Below are 21,243 nucleotides of genomic sequence, written 5' to 3'. Positions count from 1 at the left end.
TCGTGCTGGCCGCACGCGAGTTGCGACGCGTGATTCTTTGACATTTAACATAATTGCTTTGTATTAATTGACATCTGACTAAATTGAGAGCGTAGGTTGCTCTCGGTTTGTCTTTTTTTTTTCCATTTTCTTCTGGCATAGAACTTGCTGAAAGTCAGCCCGATGGCAGCCAATGCAACTCGTTTTTTTTTAGTGCGACGCAGTTAACGCTTTTTTATTTTTTGGTTCGCTTGAGTTCATTGCATATCAGTATATCCTTTTTAGACCACATCGTACTTGCCCCTATATGACACATCGCAAAAAGGGACGGTGTATTGTGCCCTCCGAAAAAATGTGGTTTCATGCCGTGTAGACCGAACCTCTTGTAATAAGTTTATGCATAAATTTCGCCTTCGAGCTCGGAATTATTAAATAGAGCACGCGCGCTTCTTTGCCAAGCTTAAACATGCAGGTATATGCTTGCTGGGTTTGTGCCTTCGCTATGCTATAGAGTGAAATATTGCAGCTTAATTATTTTTGCTCTACTTTGGTTGTTGCAGGCAAGATAGTAGTTTTCTGGGGGCTATTTATTATTATTATTATTATTTATTATATGTGGGGTTTAGCGTCCCAAAACCACCAAATGATTATTAGAGACGCCGTAGTGGAGGGCTCCGGAAATTTAGAGCACCTGGGGTTCTTCAACGTGCACCCAAATCTGAGCACACGGGCCTACAGGGGGCTATTGATTACTTTCATTAGTAACTACCATTCGCTCAGAGAGGCGGGGGGGGGGGGCATTGAAAATAACATTTGCCTCCCCCCTCCTCCTTCCTCTGATGGGGAACCTTGGGCAGGCTTATGATTGTCCGTCTGGACTTTGCGATCTCTTCCTCATACGAATGGTCCTCTTTAGCGTCGACTTTTTACTTAGGTAGGCTGGAAGATTGGGAAGAATCGCGGAACAGCATCGCCTCGGAGAATGGGTCTACCACGAGACATATGCACACATCGTTTCCATCGATAATGCGCACATAGCCTCTGAGCACATGACGCAGCTCGATGTAGAGCTCGTGAACTGCGCTAGTGTCTCCCAGGAGTAAAGTGTGAAGTGTGGGATTGTGGTAGTTGGTAATCCACGATTAAACTTCTCAGCGCGAAAAATTTCAGACAACGAACACGAGAGACGAGGACGAGCGCAGACTTTCAACTGATTTATTACTACTAAGACGCACATATATATGTTACAGAAAAAAAGATGAAATCACATGCTTAAGCAAAAAAAAAAAACAAAAAAAACACAAAAGAAAAAGCAAAGAAGACTGCAATAAACCACGTGCTCACACCGGACACTAACGTGCCGAATTTAAATACGCCACTTCTTTTCAGATAAAGCTACAGACGGTTTGCTGATGCAGCTGCCTCGGGCGATTGCTGCAGCTTCGATTATAAGTCTTGTGCGCTCGCAATAGGGTGGGACGGGAGAACCTTTGCCTTTTCTAACAACGACTGGCACCCATATTCGGAACAAAGAACGGCAAAAAAAAAACCCGTCCCGTCCAGCAATTCTTACTTTCTGGCGATGTTCTGGAAGTCTTACATTAAGGCACCTGCCTGACTGACCTATACGTACTCTTCTCCACAAGACAGAGGCACACCATAAACAGTCCCTGTTGCGCACTCTACAGACGTTTTACGGGGCTTATTCTTTCAGTTGGCCCCGCCGCGGTGGTCTAGTGGCTAAGGTACTCGGCTGCTGACCCGCAGGTCGCGGGCTCGAATCCCGGCTGCGGCGGCTGCATTTCCGATGGAGGCGGAAATGTTGTATGCCCCGTGTGCTCTGATTTGGGCGCACGTTAAAGAACCCCAGGTGGTCGAAATTTCCGGAGCCTTCCACTACGGCGTCTCTCATAATCATGTGGTGTTTTTGGGACGTTAAACCCCGCATACCCAATCAATCAATTAATCTATCAGTTGTTCGTGGTGCTTCCTCGGACACATAACCTATAGACAATTTTATGCGGTGTGGAAAAGACCACCGACACGCCCGCTCTTTGGCCTATCTTCTTGAGTTTATGGGAGATAACCATGTAGATACGGTATCACCGCCACCCTCTTAGAAGTCGTTTCTTGTAAGCCTGTCTGCCCTGACAGGTTCTTTTCGCATTCTTTGCGCCTGTTCTGATTCTTTGAGATGCCAAACAACGACACTTCACGTATGCACGTAGTCTGTTTGGCACCGCTTTCGCGGTGTTGCGACGTGGATCAGGCACTGAAAGGCACACAGATTTGATGCATGCTGCATACGGCTAATCTCTGCCGAAAAAAAAAAAAAATCTTGGCGCCACAACGTCTACCGCAATGAATACACGTGGCTTGACAACTGCTGTTCTGGAAGAGCTGGCTGGCTTTTTCAGGCGTAGCTCCTCCAAAGTTTTGATGACGACGATGCCAGTGCCGCCGCCCGGGCGAAGAGAGAACACACAAATTGGCAATGTTTTTAGAGCCATCCCAACACATAACCTCCGCCGGAGAGTGAGCCTACTGCGCTCTTCTATAGACTGTATTACGGATATGGGTTTCCCTGTCGCCACGTTGGGCTCGTTTTTGCCTTGTGTATTTAGTAACTATACGGACAGTGTTAGGGCAGACGCATAGGCATGAATACGGTTGGGTTGCTGCGTAATATGTTTCGTGTCCTTGTTGATTCACGTCAAGATATTATAAGTGAGAGAACGGCTAAAAAGCCCACGATGGGGGCGCCCAGGTGTCTTACGAAAAATAGTATATATAGTACACCGTATCCAGGCCGTGGCGGCGGCACTTTCCATGGAGGCAACCATGCTAGAAGCCCGTACACTTAGATTGAGGTGCACGTACGTCAAAGAACACGAGGTTCTCGCATTCTAGCGCTGCGTGATTGGTCGAGCTCGTTGGCTTCATGGATAGTTCGAGTTATGGAATTATCCTATTTTCCGAGTTAACGAGGCTTGACATAAATAGCTTTTACCCACACACACCGAGAAAGAGAGAGAGAGATGTTGGTTAGAAATGTGCGATAAGACAGTTCCTAATTTTATATCTGTTGATTGTTAGTGTTTCTGTGATTACTACAGATACCAGCGAAATACGAAAAAAATTCCACGTTACATGTTCGGCCACTACCAACACAACGCTGCAGCGCAGTGTTGGCCTGGTACTCGCAATCTGCTACGAGGGAGACGTTCGGTGGATTTCGGGGCTGACGATTGTCCCTTCCGCGATGTCCTCTCTTCGACGACCGCTCGTTAATCGGTGCCCCGTCCACGGACTTCTCTAACCGTCTCGCAATCGTTCACTTTTCTCTCAATATCTATACTTGTCTCGTATGATCCCTTTTTATTCCATCCCGTGTGAGCTCAGGTGTCGCACTCTGATGAAGACAGTTGCGGGTCTCACTTTTCTTTTCATTTTTTTTTCTTTTTTAAAAGCCATTACCCCCACACCCCTTTCTGCCACGTACTTCCTTGTCTCTTTCTGGCTTACTCTACGAGTAGAAATTAGGCGCCTTCTTCCTCTTCTAAGGCTCTCAGGAATTGTCGATTGCTTTTCAGCACGTGCAAACACGCTGCTCGCATCGCTGCCTGGTCACGTGGCCGGCGCGCGTTTTGTGCAAGCCGCCCGCGGCGACGGCGGCCCGACGCTTCCGTTATTCGGTCGCCGTTAAATCACCGCGTTGCCGACGTATCCTCGTATGTGTGTGTGTGTATGCGTGTGCATACAATCTTCAAGGAACGCGGAGGGAGTCCCTCGCTGCACGCGACGAGGCCTTGACACGCTATACGCTGCCTTAATAAACGGCGACTCTCGCCTTCAGACATCCCCGTCCCACACGCGTCCCCCAGACAGCTGTGCAGCGGCGTCGCGATGGATGCTCCTCGCTGGCATGCGTACAGGGATTCCTCGCAGAGAAAGCGTGCGTATATATACAGTTGAGGGGGAAGGGCGTGCTTGGAACGAGGAAGCGGGAAAGCAGAGTTGCCGCCGACGCTGGCGCTGCATCACGATGCAGGCCACCGGCGCACTGAATCCGGCCACCGCTTGTTGTTATTATACGCTTCTTTGCCTCTATCTTTATAGTACGTATAACTGTACACCCTCTCACGCTCGGGACCGCCCGCTGTTGCAGTGAGGGCGCACCGTTCGCTTCTCCATTGTTGCGTCCGCGTTATCAACTATGTTCCCTCACCGCTCGCGTCTATACGTACTAGCCTGGCACGGTTCGGTATACGGGAAAGGTCGCTGTTCGGTTCTTTCTCGTGGGAGCCGCTTGCGGATTTGGTGCATTACGTGGCCGCTCTGCATGCGCGCACGAGAATTCGCGGCTTGCGTGTGTCTAGTTTCTTCCAACCTTGCCGCAGGGTTCGATTCACGCTCATTGTGGTGTACGCCGTCGTTAGGAAACAGAATAAGTCGGGGGATCAGCGTACGCGTACCAATCTATAGTAAGCTGCTGCATGTAACATGTTTCTCATTTCTAAAGATCCACCGTGGTGAATTATTGTCTGAATGACGTTCAGTTGCTGGGGCGCGTGATGGCGCTTTTGATTCCTGATAGAGGTGGTCTCACTTTGGTAAGGGCGAAAGTTAAATTCGGTCGTGAGGAGGAGTGCCAAAGGCAGTCAAAATAGCTTCTGGCCCTCCGCTTGTTGAAAAGTCCTCCGTGGATGCAAGTTCGCTTTGAATGTGTGACCGTTTTTGCCGACACTCGCATGTGAAATTTCGCGGAAGACAAATTGTGAGCGTAGCCTGATTTTTAACACTCTCCGTTTCCGAGATAACTGAACGTGACTAAACGTTATTTCGATAAGTCGTCCTTCGGGTAAAATTAAGAATAACATTCTAACGGCTTTTCAAAGGTTCGAGTCGCCGAATTGCGTTCCGGTGCTTTCAATAACCAGTAATTGTAATTTTTAGTTTTATCTTTGGTCATTATGAAGGCGAGAATGCTTGAGGCCCATAGGGTTAGATTTAGGTGCTCGTTAATTAAGGAACCCCAGGAGGTCGAAATTTCTGAAGCCCTGCACTACGGTGTCTCTCATAAATATATCGATGTTTTGGGGTGCTAAACGACAACAATTATTGTTAACATTAGCCTAAGTCATAATCATAGTAATATTAGCGGCTGTATGACTTCGTACATTTTTGAAGTGTCCTTCCTGTTATGATGCTAAGTGAGGGGTTCGTGCAAGCTCGCTTTCCCCCATAAAGCTCTTCAGTGTGGGAAAGCCAGCTTCTAAGGCACTTGTTACACGTACGCGCAGACACTGTATCGCGTCAAGCACTCAAGTGGTTGTCTTCAAATTTTAAGACAGGTGGAGTGAATTCAGTGGCTAGTTTTTGTAGATTACGTGTCTTAATGAGGGAAAGAGAGAAAGAGAAAAAGGCCGTCATTTCTGAGCTTTTGCCGTTTTTGGCAGTAGGCATAAATTTGGAAGCGTACTGCACACGTTTACCATGAATGCTTGTACGTACGGCAGCATTCGTCTACTTCCCCGCTACGTTTTTTTTTTTATTTCCCAGTTTGCCACACGAAGCGCACAACCACTCACTCCCGTGGAAGCTGCTTTGGTTCGTTTTGGCTCGCCGCTGTTCTTCCCGTCTGCTACTCCGTGCAAATGCGCCTATTCCGTTATTTTTGTTTTGTTCTTCGTTAACTAGGTTTCTTTTTGTTCGCTCCTGAAATGCGGCGACAGCTAAGTGCGTTTTCACGCCTGCGCGCGTCTCCTTTCAAAGTGCGCGTATTTGCAACAGCGTGCTGTCCCCTCTCTATACTTATGGGTCCTCTATTCGGGGGCTCTATCTTTGGGCTTTCAAAACGAAAAAAAAAGTGCCACAACATACAAATGGAGTAGATGTCGAAGGAAGAAGAAGAAAGAGAACTCTCGACAGGAAGAGGAATTGTGGGACATATACAGAAAACCGACGAGCGGTGGCTTTCGAGTTCGGTGCGTGCCATTTGTGCTCCTTTTTTTTTTCCTTTCTCGGGCCCTTGGCGTCCTCGCATTCCTGACGTGCCCTGCGAGCGAACGGCGATATGAGGGAGCCCCGATACTTTTCGCGATGGCTCGCTGACGTTCGGATCCCGAAAGGACGGCTTTAGGGGCGACGCGGATAGATTGGAGTGGCGCTTGCACTGTGCGCCAGACGACCAAGCAAGGAAGCAGCTTCCTATTTTTGTTATTTGAAGATTTATATTCGGGACGTTTGAATGAAAGGGGAAAAAAGTACGACGTTCTGTTCCCCGAAGCTGTTGTTCCCTAAAAGCAAACTGTTATAGCGCCCCCAAGCTTGATATAGCGCGTACACCTTATAAGGAGCCTTCATGGAAGGGGCGCGCATATATACACCCCCTATAGTATACGCAGGCTGGGAAAAATTTCGTAAACATTGTACTTGTGCGCGTATCCGGGCTTGTTTTACCGTTTGCGCGAGGGTTGCGAGAATTGTTTCGAGGCATAACTTATAAATATTGTGACAATGCATACTATGCTGCATGGGAAATTTCATAGCTCCCCGCCGCGGTGGTCTAGTGGCTAAGGTATCCGGCTGCTGGCCCGCAGGTCGCGGGATCGAATCCCGGCTGCGGCGGCTACATTTCCGGTGGAGGCGGAAATGTTGTAGGCCCGTGTGCGCGGATTTTGGTGCACGTTAAATAACCCCAGGTGGTCGAAATTCCCGGAGCCCTCCACTACGGCGTCTCTCGTAATCATATGGTGGTTTTAATAGGTACGCGAAACCCGACATATCAATAAATCAATTAGTCGGTGCTAACGACTGCTGGTAGTTTTCAAGTGAATGCCGTACTTGAGATCGCGCGACTGACTGGGCCCTTTTGTTAAACCTGTGTTACCTTCGAGGTCGGGCCACATTTTTTTTACAGAAATTGGATGTGTTGTCCCGTTAGCGAATACGCGTTGAATAGCTCTTGGGATGTCTTTGTCTTCGAAAAATGGCATCCGTTTGCCGTTTCGTGCTTATATATGCGGTGACAGTGTGTTACGTAAATTTACAATTTTAATGGGTATATATGGACGATGCGCCAAGAACTATAGCTATTGTTGTTGCTGAGCACGAAAACAGTCGCTATGGGGACAACGTAAACCTATGACTTATAGCAGGGCGGACATGATCCTGATTTTTTTTTCTTTCCTCGGTGCAGTGCTTTTGTCATCTCGTTATCTTCGCGTTTTCAGCGCTGTTTTTTTCTGCACAAGTTGTGTAATGAAGCAAGCAACTCAGCTAAGCACGCTATGTGCCACAGAAAACGCATCAACGATCGTGTTCTAGACGTGCAAGAGAGCACGCGATTCATGGGCGTCGTAATAGATTAGTCCTTCTCTCTCTCATCTTCGCCTCGCCAGTGGTTGAGAGCTTTTTCTCGCACACTCGTCGCGTGACGCTCGTTGGCGGCAACATCCACTGCCGGAATCACGCTACGTTGAATCGATCGTCAAGTACGTGTGCTCTTTTGCAATAACAGGAGTCTATACACGAGATGAAACGATCTCGGCTTCGTCTTTCTCATCAAGAACGTATTTCCGCGTGAGTCGGTTTTGTAGTTTTGTTTTTAATTTCGCGATGTTGCCAGGTTCCGGCTCCGAAACATTCGGCTTTAGAAATTTAGCGCCAAGTCGCCCAGTGACAGTCACGACGAGAGTTTTGTCGTTCTTTGTTTTTGGCTGTCCGTGGACGGTTTTGAGTTACCTTCCGCCTTGAGTTACCTTCCGCACACGCTGGCGATTGAGCGATCGGGATATGAGAGGGGAACACAACGAAACCAACACTTTATAAAATCTGTTTCGTGCTTAGGCCATGCAGGATACTGGAATTTCAGCTCCAAGACTCCAGACAAAACTAAAAATTAGTCGTGGAAGCCACTAAAAGATCTTATTAACGCTACCGGAAACTATTTCGTACTCCGCGCGCGCTTGTTTTATGTGTGCACACGCTTCGAAAGCCTGCTCTAGTACGAATGCTTGAAACGGTGACGCGTCAATAATTTTTTTTTCGCCGTACTTATCTTTCACGCGACACACGCAGCGCGAGGTGGAGGCTCTTCTTCTTACGATCGATTTCTTCCATTGACTGATTACGTATGCAACCTCTCCGCACAGGTGCCGCTTGGACGCGTCTCGTTCTTCCGGCCTTGGCGCGTATAACACAACAGCGGGCTCTGCTCGCTCCGTTTATCACGCGCATCCGCGCGTACACCAAAGCCTCTCTACATGCCCGGCTGAATGAATTTTTTCTTCGCACCGGTGGCTGGGCTTACGAAATATGTTGGGAGGAGGCGGCTTAGCTTCCAGTGGCGCGCAACTGATTGCGAGTCTTCACGTGGGTGCAGCTATAGCCAGTCTCTCTCTCCCGAGCGTGACATTCGAGGACAAGCGACCGAGGTGGACGCATTTGGGAAGGCGGCGGTGGTGCGGTTGCTGAAGCGTAATATGGCGAGTTGCCTGTATGACGGCAGAACAGCTCGAAAAACGAAGGCGCAGAAAGAACAGACGGGACGAAGCGCTGCCGCGAAACCACGTGAACATGCTCATTCCCAGACTGCCATGAAGATTAGAAAAGCTTTGAATGAAGCGCTTCATCCTATAGGCTACCCACATGACAGGGTGAATGGTGGTGTTCTCGCATGGGCACTGAACAATTCAGAAGGGACGTAATACGAATCTTCAAAGTTTTTAAACTGACCTTGCATGTGGCTGGTGGGAAGTGATACGCATGCTTATCGGCGCGTTGTGTGCGTAAGGTGAAGGGGGGGGGGGATAGATGGCACGCCGTACGCGCAGGATAGCTCGCGGGTAGCCGGCATGTGAATTTAATGTATCGCAATGGGTGCGCCCAGTTGTTGTTCGCTTGTCCAAGCTTTGCTGTTAAGAACAACCATGCTTTCAACATGCCCTGAAAGGAGGAAACTTGCATATCTCGCAAGGCTCTAGATCTGCGTGCAACCTGCTGCAGCTCCTCCGATGGTGGGTCCTTCCTACAAAGAGGTGTGTTACTGTTTGAAATTTTAGCCATTTTTGATTCAACGGGAAGCGGACGAGCACGAAAAGACCAAGCGATGATACGACGCGGACGAGCGCTGACCGTGTTCGTCCGTGTCATCTTATATTGTGTCCATCTTTTCGTGCCCGCCCGTTTCGCGCTGAATCGAAAATGGCTAAAGAAAGATAATGAGTCAACTCACTCAAACCGGAGTCGTCAATGTTTGTAAACTGGGAAGTAAGACTCGAATGATACCCTATTCGACTCGGCGTTTCTGCCGACCCATAGATATAAGCTTCCCGGGAAACTGTAGTTCGTATTCCCATATGGAATGCTTGGACGTCTCCGCACTATACGCATCCCCATCGTTGCCATGTCCGTGCCGTCTATAGTTGCCCCTTATCTGGCTGGCATGGCGCGCCCGCTGCCGGTTCTGCTCTTCCTCGTGCCAGCGCCCTTCTCGAGGCGGAGCAGCGCCCGTTATCTTGCACTTGGGCGCTGCGGCAGTATATGTATATACACGTGAACGGAGGTGACCAGCCCGCAGCGGGCGACGCGAGAGAGCTGTAATCCTCCGGAACGTCAAGGCTGCAGATGCCCGAGCAATCTGGGTTTGGCTGCTGGGTTTCGGGTAGAGAGTAGCGAACTCGTTGGAGACTCGTAGCGTCGCAGCCGCAGAAGTCGCCTGTATGCACAGGTCGGTGAAATCGCTCGTGAGTCGACTCACTCAGATCGAGCCGTGAGTTTGTGTCTGAGTGAGCCCGGGTGAATAATATTTGGGTGAGTTTGAGCCCGGTGGAAGAGAATTTTCGTTAGTGTGAGACCGTTCGGCTGAGGAAAATTTCGGTGAGTGTGAGCCCGATTGAGTCGAAGCCCAAGGCATGTTCCTCGACTGAGTGAGAGACAGTGGCGTAACTAGGGGGGGGCAAGGGGGTACAAGTGCCCCGGGCGCCACTAGGGAGGGGGCGCCAAGCCGAGTCCTCGGGTTGGCGCCCCCTGGAAAGGTTGTCAATGTTTTTTTCCGTAAAACCGCCTGGAAGGGGGGAGGGGCGAGGTTGTAATGTACGACTGGAAGTGGGGATGGTGGTGAAGGAAAGGGTTGCCGCAATGGCTTTTGCATCGGGAAAAGGATCCTCTATTTTCATTTTGCTGCGCTACCTCCGTGCCTTCCCATGACCCTCGGCTAAGCTTTGTTTTGTGCTCCGCAGCACTGGGTTAGATGAGTTTCAGCGAACCCCACCAGCCTCCCAAACCACTTACTGAAAGCTTCCCTGAAACCAACCACGTACGTAAACAAAATAAAATAAAAAAGTTCGAATGCACCTTTTTTGAGTAAGAACAGAAAACTCCAACGAAATAGCCGATCGTCCAACGACTAATCGTCCACGCAGCGGCGGAAGGAAGGGCGAATATAATCCGTGACCTCGGCACCAAAGGCTAAACAAAGGCGTTTATTCGCAGAGTTCTCTGGAGGAAAGACGGAGAAAGCGTGACACGACGGCGACGTTTGTTGATTCCCTGCATCGCGGGCGCCAGCAAAGCAATAGAAGGGCGGGGGTCAACGTTTCCCACATGCCATCCACCGCCATGGGCAGGTTCATCCTTTGGCCCAAAGAACACGCACCTGCGAAAAAAGCGCAGAGCGTAGTGTACCCGACAGCATGTGCCGACTGCCCCGCTTCGTACGTTGGAGAAACCAAGAACTTCCCTGAAAGAATGCGGCCGCACAAGGATGACCTCCATCAATGGAACAGCGAACGGAGCGAAACGGCAGAACACTCCGACCAGTTTAACCCCCATACCAGACCCGAGGGCGCGGTGTCTAGCTGGTTGCTTTGTTTTGTACTCACCCTGCATTCCTTGGGATGCACAAATAGCGCGAAAGCTTAGGTACGAGAAACTTGGGCCTGGGAAGCGCCCGTGCCGTCAAGATTTTTGCAGTGTGGACTGGAAGAGAACAATGACGGGTAAGGGACTTCCGGAAGTTTGAATAAAAAAAGAAAAATACTATACAAAAACGCGGGCGTAGCTCATCGAAATCAGAACTGGTGGCCCTTGGCCTCCGAAATGGCCCGCCGCGCGCCAGTAGGCAATCGCGGAAGCCTACATTAGCGCTTTTAATGGGGGGGGGGGGGCTGTAGTAATAATTATTATTAATAATAATATTATTATTATTAATAATAATAATATTATTATTAATAGGAGCTGTAGTAATAATTATTATTAATAATAATATTATTATTATTAATAATAATAATAATATTATTATTATTATTATTATTAATAATAATAATAATAATAACAAACATTATCACGGGCATAATGAGGGGCGCGGAAATATATTTGCCCTGGGCGCCGTCCTATCTAGTTACGCCACTGGTGAGAGAGTTCCATATTTTTGCCGCCGAGCTATGCCTGTAATGTTGGGGGAATTCTGGTTTGAACTAAATGCTCCAGTGTGCATGGGGCGTACAGCACGCGCTATCAAAGCGATCTGTACGATTTAGAAGGAAGAGGTGCCCAGCATTTGAACTGTACCAGGTCTCGACGAGTTTTGGATTTGGGCGTGTCACGGAATATAGTTGTATATATCGACACCACAGCAAAAAGTGAGCGCAATAAACTGTTGGCTGGTACACTGACTTCTTATCTTTTTCATGCTGTAACGGTGAACAATACAGGTTAAATGAAGTTGGAAGTCTGATTTTCGGCCGTGGGTGGCGCATTTCGAAGAGATGGAATGCGAAAATGTTTCGGAGACTGCTATTTTTTTTTCTACGGTAATGTAAAAAGCGGGACGAGTCGGTACTGGTTCACGATGTTGAATATTGTTACATTTTTTTACTTTTCTTTTTCAGCGTTTTCGGCGCCGTTGTATATACTTTCCATTCGTATGGGATTAAAACAACTTGCAGGTCAGCGCTCATCTTGTCTCTTTTCCGTTGCGCTGTTCAGCATCGTTGAACGGTTTTGGTTTTTTTTTTTTGCAGTGCTGAAAGGTCGATAGGCTCAGGTGGGGTCTCTCTTTATAAGCGTTTGTGCCCGCGATGACCTTGCGCATACCTGGGAAATGATTGTGGCCGAAGAGCGCTTGATGTTTGCGGTGGTCGTTTCTGAATCACCACTGCGAAGCGAGCCGCGATCTTATAATGATAATTTCGTTCGAGACGATAACGCCGTCGGGGTCAATGTCGGTGTACGCAGCCGTTACACTGCTCTTCCTTGTTCAAGTGGCCAATGTATCTTGTGGGTGTTTTCTTTTTCTTTCGATATTGTAGACTTTTATTCTTTCTGACAAGTTTTCTAGCATAGAGCTCCGCCGAAGGTTTGCCCTTTTCAGAGGTCGGGGCTCTAGGGAATACTGCTAAAGGAAGAGAAAAAAAGAAAGAAAGGAAGATAGTTCGATGTGCATATCTGTATAATGTCCTTCATAGATCACTCTGTGTCTTCGGAATGCGTATTACTATATATACGAGAAAAAAAAAACACTCACCGCACAACAAACAACAACAACAACAAACGAGCATTGTTTGACAATTGGCAATTACCATCGCTTCTTTGGCGGGTCACGAAGTCTGTCTTCAGTGGCTACCGAGCCACGAAGGAGTGTTCGGAAACGAGATTGCAGACAGGCACTGCAGCGCACAAAAAGGAGTCTCTTGAAACCATGCAGTGACCGTACTCAAGCGAAAAGCAAGAGTGTTCTTTCCGAAGTGCTCCACAAATTGTTCATGGATGTTTCATGACCATACGGTGTCTTCATTCTCGTATCAAATGTATCCGTTTCATCGATTATTTGCTTAATTCCTGCATCGTCTACGATTAGGTGTTTCACATATGCACCGTTCCATTTCTTGTGCCGTATCAAAAGAACGTCCTCAGAGTGCGACCACTATGATCATCCCGATGCCTCGGAGGAGCGTTGTAGCATGTCACTATTGAGAATGCCCGCAATACAAAGAATGACGCGCTAAAGTGAGTGATCGATTGAACAGGGTACACCGAAGATAACTTAGCAAAATGCTTGGACCGCAGCCACATCCTGATTATCGAAGACGCACAATGAGTACTCTTTGTGATTTTTGAAGGGACACATATTTAATGAACAACTTATAGTTAATGAACAGTTTGTAGTTAATATTATTGCTCCATTTATTAGTGTCGTATGTATGAACATAGCTCATCGTCACGATATACGTAAGGCCACACAAAATATTATCAGCACCGACTCTATCCGCAATGGGACCACGCTGTATGAACTGCGTGGTCACACTGCCACTAATATATTGATAAACACTACTGATGCTTTAATCGCCACATATTATATATGTATACAGGGGGAGGGGGTCAAAAGTTCCAAAGCTACGCTGCCATAGGAATACATGGGATGGTGGCCAAAGAACCTTCGACCCCCCCCCCCCCCCTCCGTGCATATTGTTTAGTCTTTCATTCTTCCTGATTTTTTTCTTGTCTTTGTGGGTTAGTCAATACTTCTACCGCAATGATTGATTATTCGGCGCTAACGTAAAAATGCCGGTTTTTTCCCGCTTCTTTTATTATTATTATTATTATTATTATTATTATTATTATTATTATTATTATTATTATTATTATTATTATTATTGCTAGATCGGCAACAGCGATGAAGAAACATTCAAATTCGATGAAGAAACGCACGCAAGCAAGCACAACAACGCTTGCTTGCGTGCGGAAAGTATGATTGAGAGTAACGAGTCATGTGCACTAGTGCGAAAATCGATCGCACAGCTTCGAGCATAATATGGCTGATGAAATAAATAAAAAAAAGGTTTTTAGGTAAAAAAAAAAAAGTACCGCAGCCGGCAGGATTCGAACCTGCGCGGGAAGATCCCAATGGATTTCAAGTCCATCGCCTTAACCACTCGGCCACGACTGCGCGCGTCGGCGGCGGCAGAAACATAACGGTGTGCAGTGACGCGGCCGCCTTCCCTCGCACCTCCTCCGCTCCCAGATTTCTTTTGTCGGCATCGCGACGAAAGAAGGAGGGAGGAGGAGGAGGAAAACACCTGTCGGGCAGCCGCTCCTCCTCGCGCCAGAGACTTCCACATGCGCTCAACAGGTGGGGATACGCGCGCCGCGCGCGTTTCCTCTGAGAGTTGCAAGTTGCTCGAGTCGCACGTTTCGGGGGCCATTGTTTGGTGGCACGGGCTTTTCGTCGTCCGCGGCCGCACCTCTCAAAGTTCAATAGTCACGGTCTCCTATTTCACGCACTTCTCGGTAACTACACCGACGAATCTTAAGAAAGTTGTCTCACGTAGACAAAATATCCAAACTCGAGTGAGTGCAACAATGCTGCTTCTTTTTAGATCGCGATTTTTTTTCGAAGGCGAGTGAGTGAGAGAGAGGGGGCGAAATAGATTGAGAGTAGAGTGATCTTGTTCACAACGGAGCGCTGTGCATAAGCTTTATCCCACTCGGATGTATTATTAGGTGCTACTCTTACAATATATATATATATACATATATATAGCTTGAAATAACTATTTTACCTACAGCGAACTTGACCTTGTTTGTGCTAATCGATTTTGACGGGCCACTTTTCCTTATCTATGTTCCACGAAGAGTGCTTCAAAACTAGATTACCTCCTAGTTTGACGGTTTCTGCAGAGGGCGCCTATAACTGACTAACGACGCATTATGCGTCGTTCTCAAATTCAGCGTTAACATGCGATTGGGACGTTTGCATTTTATTCCTTTGTGAACACCGCAACAAGTGCTTGTAAACTGTAAAATCAATATGCAAGACCTTTCCGTTCTAGGCGCTCGCCACCTTATGTGAACATATAAAACAATAGAGACTCAAAGAATATTTTTCATTTTGCTACGCAAATTATGCTTTAAATTCTTGTCTGAAGTGTAAAAATAAGCAAATAGAGCCTCCCCCCCCCACCCCTACCCCCCCCCCCCCAAAAAAAAAGAAACGAAAAATATTCTGGTTACTTCCCTGAAATAGAGTAAAATAGGTACTGGGGTTGATTCACAAATGTATTTGTGCGTCGTGCATGTATTTGAGTGGTTGCGTTGTGTCGCTGCTTGCCACGAGATAAAGCTCGCTCTAGTAGTTAAGGTCGTATGCTCGTGTTCTACCTGCTGCGAGCGATTTTTCGTCGATATTTTTCATCGCATTTTTGCAGAACTTCAGGTAAAGGGGCCCCGAAACACTTTTTTGAATAACCATGGAACTAATTCACTGGAAAAGCGCATTACCTCACAAATTGAACGCCACAAAAATTTTTAAGAATCCCTCCAGTACGTTACAAATATTTGTCACACGCTGCAATCGCATTCTCTCTTCTCTCGTCCCGACGAAAGCGCTGGAAGCTAAGTGGAGAGGGATGGGAGGGACAAACAAAAAACGTCACTGGTGCCTCGGGACCTTGAGCGCTTTTTTCTTCGAATGCGCGGCTTTTTCAGTGCGATCGCGCGCGCACGCGTGTATAGTTATATGCTACCTTTGGGTAGCAGAGTTGAGCTGCTGTTTTCCGGGCGCCGCTCACTCGGCTTCTGACGATTTCAGCAACGCTATTGGTTGCGCGCCATCACGTAGTTATGGGTGGTTCAGATGCACTGCGGAGAAGCCAACACTATACGCAGACGACGCCGATGATCCGCAGATTTCGGGCAGCTCAAGCGCGGTTGAAATCTGGTGTTCTCGCGTTCTCACCACGCTCCTTCACGAATCGGTACTGTAGCCATGTTGCCTGTCGGTCGCGATAAATGTGGTAGGAAGGGCATTCTATGTTGAACTGTACTACGTAAAGCCCATGGGGTTAGACGCATCTAGAGCACATAGAGTAACTCTACACGCGTGTAGAGTTACTGTATATGCTACAGTAACTCTACACGCGTGGCCAAGTGACTGCCTCTCGCGGCAACCTCTGTAACAACCGAGCGCGCCATGTTCAAATCAGCCAATGACTGACAGATGGGCTTACTACGAGTGATTTTCGGGCTTATTCCGTGATTTGTCGAGAGAAGAGAAACATATTTTAAGCCGAATTTGATAATTATTTGTGAATTCCTGACCGCGCTATAATATTTGGCTCGCATGTTGTCGGGAGCCTCTACTACCGATTGGCGGCGTTTCTGACCATTCTCAAAAAGTGTTGCAGGTCCCCCTCTAAGAAAAACGCAAATATGAAGTATTCTTTACTCAAGTACGCCCTCTCCTGTATAGGCCTGTAAAGGCCCACATTATTGAATGAATGAATGAATGAATGAACGAATGAATGGACGTTTTCTATGATTTTATTGGCTTTGTTATGTATTGCTTTCATGTGGTTGCGTCTAAGGAAGGGTGGTCGACTGGATCAGTTTCGATCCATTCATTCTTACACGGCACAAAAAGTCGCGCCGACAGCGGTCTTATTTAGGGGGGCTCGAATCTTCGGGACAGTCTAGAGCGATAAGCAAGCGTGTTGAAATGGCGCTAGCACTTCATCTAAACTAAACCAGCGTTCCCCCCTCACCAATATGAGATGCGACTCCACGTTGCACGCCCAAGACAAAATCCCGCCGATGCTCGTGGGCAAATGCGATGTGGTTTAAAAGATGATGTTGCGGGGTCGCGGCTAGTTGTGGCCATCTCTATGCGGGGTGGTGCGAAGTAGAGGACGACGACGTGTTTGGCGTTCAAAAATACACAACGGCTGTGCCATCTTGACTGCTGGACTATTTTTCTATACTCTAAAGTAGTAAATACATTCGCAACAATATAGTGAATTTGGGAACAACTCAAGCGCACCTAAATAAAAAAAACATCAACTGCGTTGCACCAAAATAAAGAAAATAAATAAATAAATAAATAAATAAATAAATAAATAAATAAATAAATAAAGGCATGTGTTCGCGTTGGCTTCCACCGGGCTGACTTTCAGCAAATTCTGTCGCAAAAAAAATGGAAAAAAGACTACCCGAGAGTAACACACGCTGTCAATATAGTCAGATGGCAATCAATACGAGCAATTGAGATTAATTGAGAATATCAAAGAATCGCGTGCCGCAACTCTCGTGCGCGCGAGCGGCCAGGTGTGACGTGTTGGGCCTGGGCATCCATCACGGGACGTGAAGCTCCTAGTCTTTCTTTTTTTAGAGTCGAAGCTTCTCATGCCGTGGGTCGTGCGTCCGCGATGTATGTAGGCGTAGTCGTCGTCGTAGCTGTAGTAAATAGCCACCTCTCGTTTAGTCCTTGGAATTTCCGTTGGATGACTGTAACTCTATATGATGAATTTATAATGAAAACATGTGAGATGGCGGTACTTCTAGTGTTCACTAAATGGACGGACGGGCGGACGAACAGACAAGCAGACGGGTGGACGGACGGACGCGCGGGCAGACAGACAGGTGCATGGACGGACGAACGGACAAACGCACGGACGGACTGACGGAGGCTTCGCTCCACTCATCATCTTCTGACCGTGGATACGCTGTGATTCTTTTAACTGAATCCTGTCCGCGGCAGCTGTGTTAGAGAGGAAAATGCTTGAGGCCCTGTACTTATAAGGATAGGTGCACGTCCAAGAACGGGCCAGGTATAGTCTGGAATTTACGGAGCCCTCCACTATACAGCGTCTCTCATGATCATTTCGTGGCTAAGGAGAGTTTTAGTTTGCTGCGCGCTACGGCCAAGCAACGCGCGAGAGCAAGAGTGCGCATGCGCTGACCCTGAGATGGATGCGCGCGTTTGCGCACGCAGGAGGTGCGCACGCTAGGTCTCGACGATTACCTCGCGCCCGCTACGGCCGTTGCGTACTTTGCGGGCGGCTCTCGCGAGATCTGGAGCTGCCGAGACCAAAACAAAGTGGTCGTGGCAGCGAACGAAGTCCGTGTGAATTTCGATGGATCTGGACCTTAAGTGAGTAACCTGAAGCCAATTGGCGAACATGTGCAGCGGATTGATATCACTGCTAAGGCGGAGCACAACGTTGGACCACCGGACAACGTCGTTTACGAAGCAGGAACCCAATAGTGACGTGATGCACCATTTGTGTATTGCGAAATAAGGCGTGGTGTATGTGATCCATTTGAATTGTGGTGGTTGCTACTTTTGTCTAACGGGAAGATGTCTGAATGATCGCCTGCCAAAGCATTCCAAGTGTTAGCAAGTAAATGTTAGTTCTAGTCACGCATTTAGCGTGCATGTGAATGGACGTCAGTTTTTTACGAAACTTGGGTGACTGTTCTCGCACACGGTGCCCTCATTATTGTGCAAGCAGCTTTCATGGTGCACGCCAAGGAGGACACGTGAGGACGCCGTCGCGAACGGCGCAGGACATTTTTATATTTGGCGTTTAGCAACCCCAGTTTGGTTCTCTTTTTTCTTGTTCTTGTTTTTTTGTCTCGCGACTCTTAGAAAATGTCTGTAGCAAAGAATCAATCTTTTAAATTGGCAGTATGCGATCGTCTTCGCCGTCTCTGTCCCTCATGCTGCTAGTTGACCTATAGTGTCAACACCCCAAACCTCTACTCTGATCCTCGGAGACGATCGGCATGTCTCGTGCGTTGACTTGTGCGTTGCGTCGTAAAATATCGGTTAATTTGTTACTGCCTTTTCCTTCGACACGAAATGGCATGAAGCGACACTGCAAGGCGAGCCGGTTGGCGTGCAACACACGTTTCAGATGTTGTGCATGGTAAACTAATGCTGTAGGAGGCAGCCTTAAACGGATAGCGTACGCAGCGCGCAGCACGTGGCGGACGTAGAGCCTTGCGTGCACTAAACTGAAATTCTCTGATAATAATAACCGACGCCACTGGTCACTTTTCACGTTTGGCCAGGCATGTAAAAAAATTAAAGAAACGGACGTGCCCTCAGAAGCTGCAGGCGAGTGCGTATTCTTCTTTTTTCGGGAGCCGCAGGGAAAACCGCGCGCTCGTGTCCTCGTTAATTGTCGCCGCACGCTTACGGTCATGGAACGCGCTCGATCCGTCGCCGAAGCGCCTGTGATGGACGCAAAGGAGGACTTGCGCACTTACCCAGAGTGAAGTTTTTTTTTTTCCTTATCTTCTGCGCGATCCTGTCCACGCCTTGACAAGGGCGTTCCTCCCGCCTGTCGTCGCCGCGAGAGACTGACGTCTCGTCTGGCCTGCTTCCATTTTTTCGCCGATGCCGGCTCGCTGTATACATCGGCCCTGCTTTGTGACGGACGCGCTTTATTTATTATTACTCATTCATTCTTCTTTTATGTGGCTATATTCTACCCTCCGTATCGCGTTGGGCCTTCTGTGCGCTCTTTCTTCTGATTGTCATCTCTGCTGCTGCTGCTGCTGTTATTTTGTGTTATATTTATCGTGTTATATCCCTTTTCATGGCGTCTATTCTCGTCTCTCGCTCTTTCCTATTCCGTATTTCCGCGCGTACAGTCTGCTCGGTTGTATAGGGTCCATCCTAAGAGACACAGAAAAAAAAGGGAAGGGAAACAAGAGCAGTCGCGCGAACAAACCGCAATACTTGTAATAATTTCTGAGGTTCTAAGTGTCAAAACCTAGATATCATTATTAGACCGTGTCGCAATGGAGGGCTACAGAAATTGGGGGCGCCTAGGGATCGTTAACGTGCACCCTATAGTCTGAGTGCATAATCGCCTCCGTCGAAACGGGACCGCCAGAATTGAACCCGCGTCTCAAATAGCCCCCGTGGTTTGCATCCCGTCAACTTTTTCATCGCAAACACCATACGTGATATTATATTCATGATCACCAAGAATTCCGCTGAAAAATAAACACACTGATACAATCGCAACAAAAGTTACTTATGGACCTATTATTTTAACAGCAGTTAAAAATACAGAGCAATAAAGAGAACAAACGAGGCGCTCACATCGAGCCTTTTCTTTTCCATGGACGCAGTAAATACAGGCAAGGGCGTGAAGGGTCAATACGGGCATAAATTAACTATCACATCGCAAGGATGGCTTCGCTTTGGGGCGCTAAACTTCACAAACGGACCAACGAATAATTGTTAACGAATGTGTATCTGCAAGCATATAATCATCCAATATACAATCTAAAAAAAAGTTATCTGACCTTCTGCGTGCCATTACGTACGCCACGCGTATATGACTGTCTTTAAAGAGACTCGTGAACTCTTTGAATGCTGTTATACTCCTTTTGGAGGGTTTCATGTACCCTTTAAGAAAAAAAGAAATTTTGCGACTCTCTTTTGAAAGTTCTGACTTGCCACGTATGTGCGCGTCAACTCTGTTTGGTGGTCGTTATGCTCTGTTTTGAGATTTGTGTGACCCACAAGAGTTAAATGCTTTCTAAGGAGAGTCATATATTTGGGAAGTCAGGACTCGCAAAAAAAGGGTCGCATGACTTTATCTGAAGAGTACGTGGAAAGTCTGTTAGAACTCGCTGGAAGGGGCCGAAGGACTCTTTTCAGCGAGTGCTTGTTTTTGCGAAGCTCCGAGCAGTCGGAGGTTCTTGGCTTGTGGTGTTTGGGGGGAGCTTAGTTTAGGGCTCCGCTTGCAGCAGCCGCTCTGTGGGCCTGGTCGATCATACTCGGCTGATCATCCGGGTTCTCGCTGGCCAGCGGATGTTCTCAGCACTCCGCTGTGGGTATTGACGCTAAGGCACTAATGGCCCGGCTTGCTGGCCTGTTCTTTTGTTCTTTTTGGAGTTAACTATTTTGTCTACAGTTAAACACTCTCAAGTTAGTCATGTATATGGGCTGGTTGGCCGATGAGGACTGATTCACGATTGTGGTGCCCATTTCATATTTTTGTTATCTAATTTTTTTTTTACTTATACTACACGAAAGACGGTCGCTTCGTCGTCTGATTCATTGCGCCTTTTCGTCCTTCTGTAATACCGCCCCCGCCCCCTTCTTTCTTTATCGTTTCATTTTCCTGTCGTATTTCCCTCGTGGGACGATAGACGGTACCGCGTTTATGCAACCGCACATACGACAAGGAGTCCAGCCCTTGGTTCGGGCCCGGGGCAGCTGCAAATCGCGCGCACGCCGGCTCAGGGAAAACGATTGCCTCGTGGGACAGGCAGATGACGGAGCAATTCACGGAGGGATATATATATATATATATATATATATATATATATATATATATATATATATATATATATATATATATATATATATATATATATATATATATATATATATATATATATATATATATATATTAACTAGCCTTAGTATCCTAGTATACGCGCGCACTTTTTGCACGCTTC

The 21,243-nt window shown here is 47.5% G+C and overlaps 1 protein-coding gene and 1 non-coding gene across 2 annotated transcripts in view; both read right to left on the bottom strand.

The window, feature by feature from the left end:
• The window catches only part of LOC119172970 (5-taurinomethyluridine-[tRNA] synthase subunit MTO1, mitochondrial), a 146,859-nt gene that overhangs the window by 36,693 nt on the left and 88,923 nt on the right, over positions 1 to 21,243 (bottom strand). The window lies entirely within an intron of this gene.
• On the bottom strand, positions 13,849 to 13,930 carry TRNAS-UGA (transfer RNA serine (anticodon UGA)). The gene has a single exon. It is a non-coding gene; the product is annotated as a tRNA-Ser (tRNA).

Source organism: Rhipicephalus microplus, chromosome 3 (genome assembly GCF_043290135.1).
Source record: "Rhipicephalus microplus isolate Deutch F79 chromosome 3, USDA_Rmic, whole genome shotgun sequence".
Lineage (NCBI taxonomy): Eukaryota > Metazoa > Arthropoda > Arachnida > Ixodida > Ixodidae > Rhipicephalus > Rhipicephalus microplus.
The sequence above is the reverse complement of the archived record's forward strand: the minus strand, read 5'-3'. Positions and strand labels throughout refer to the sequence as shown.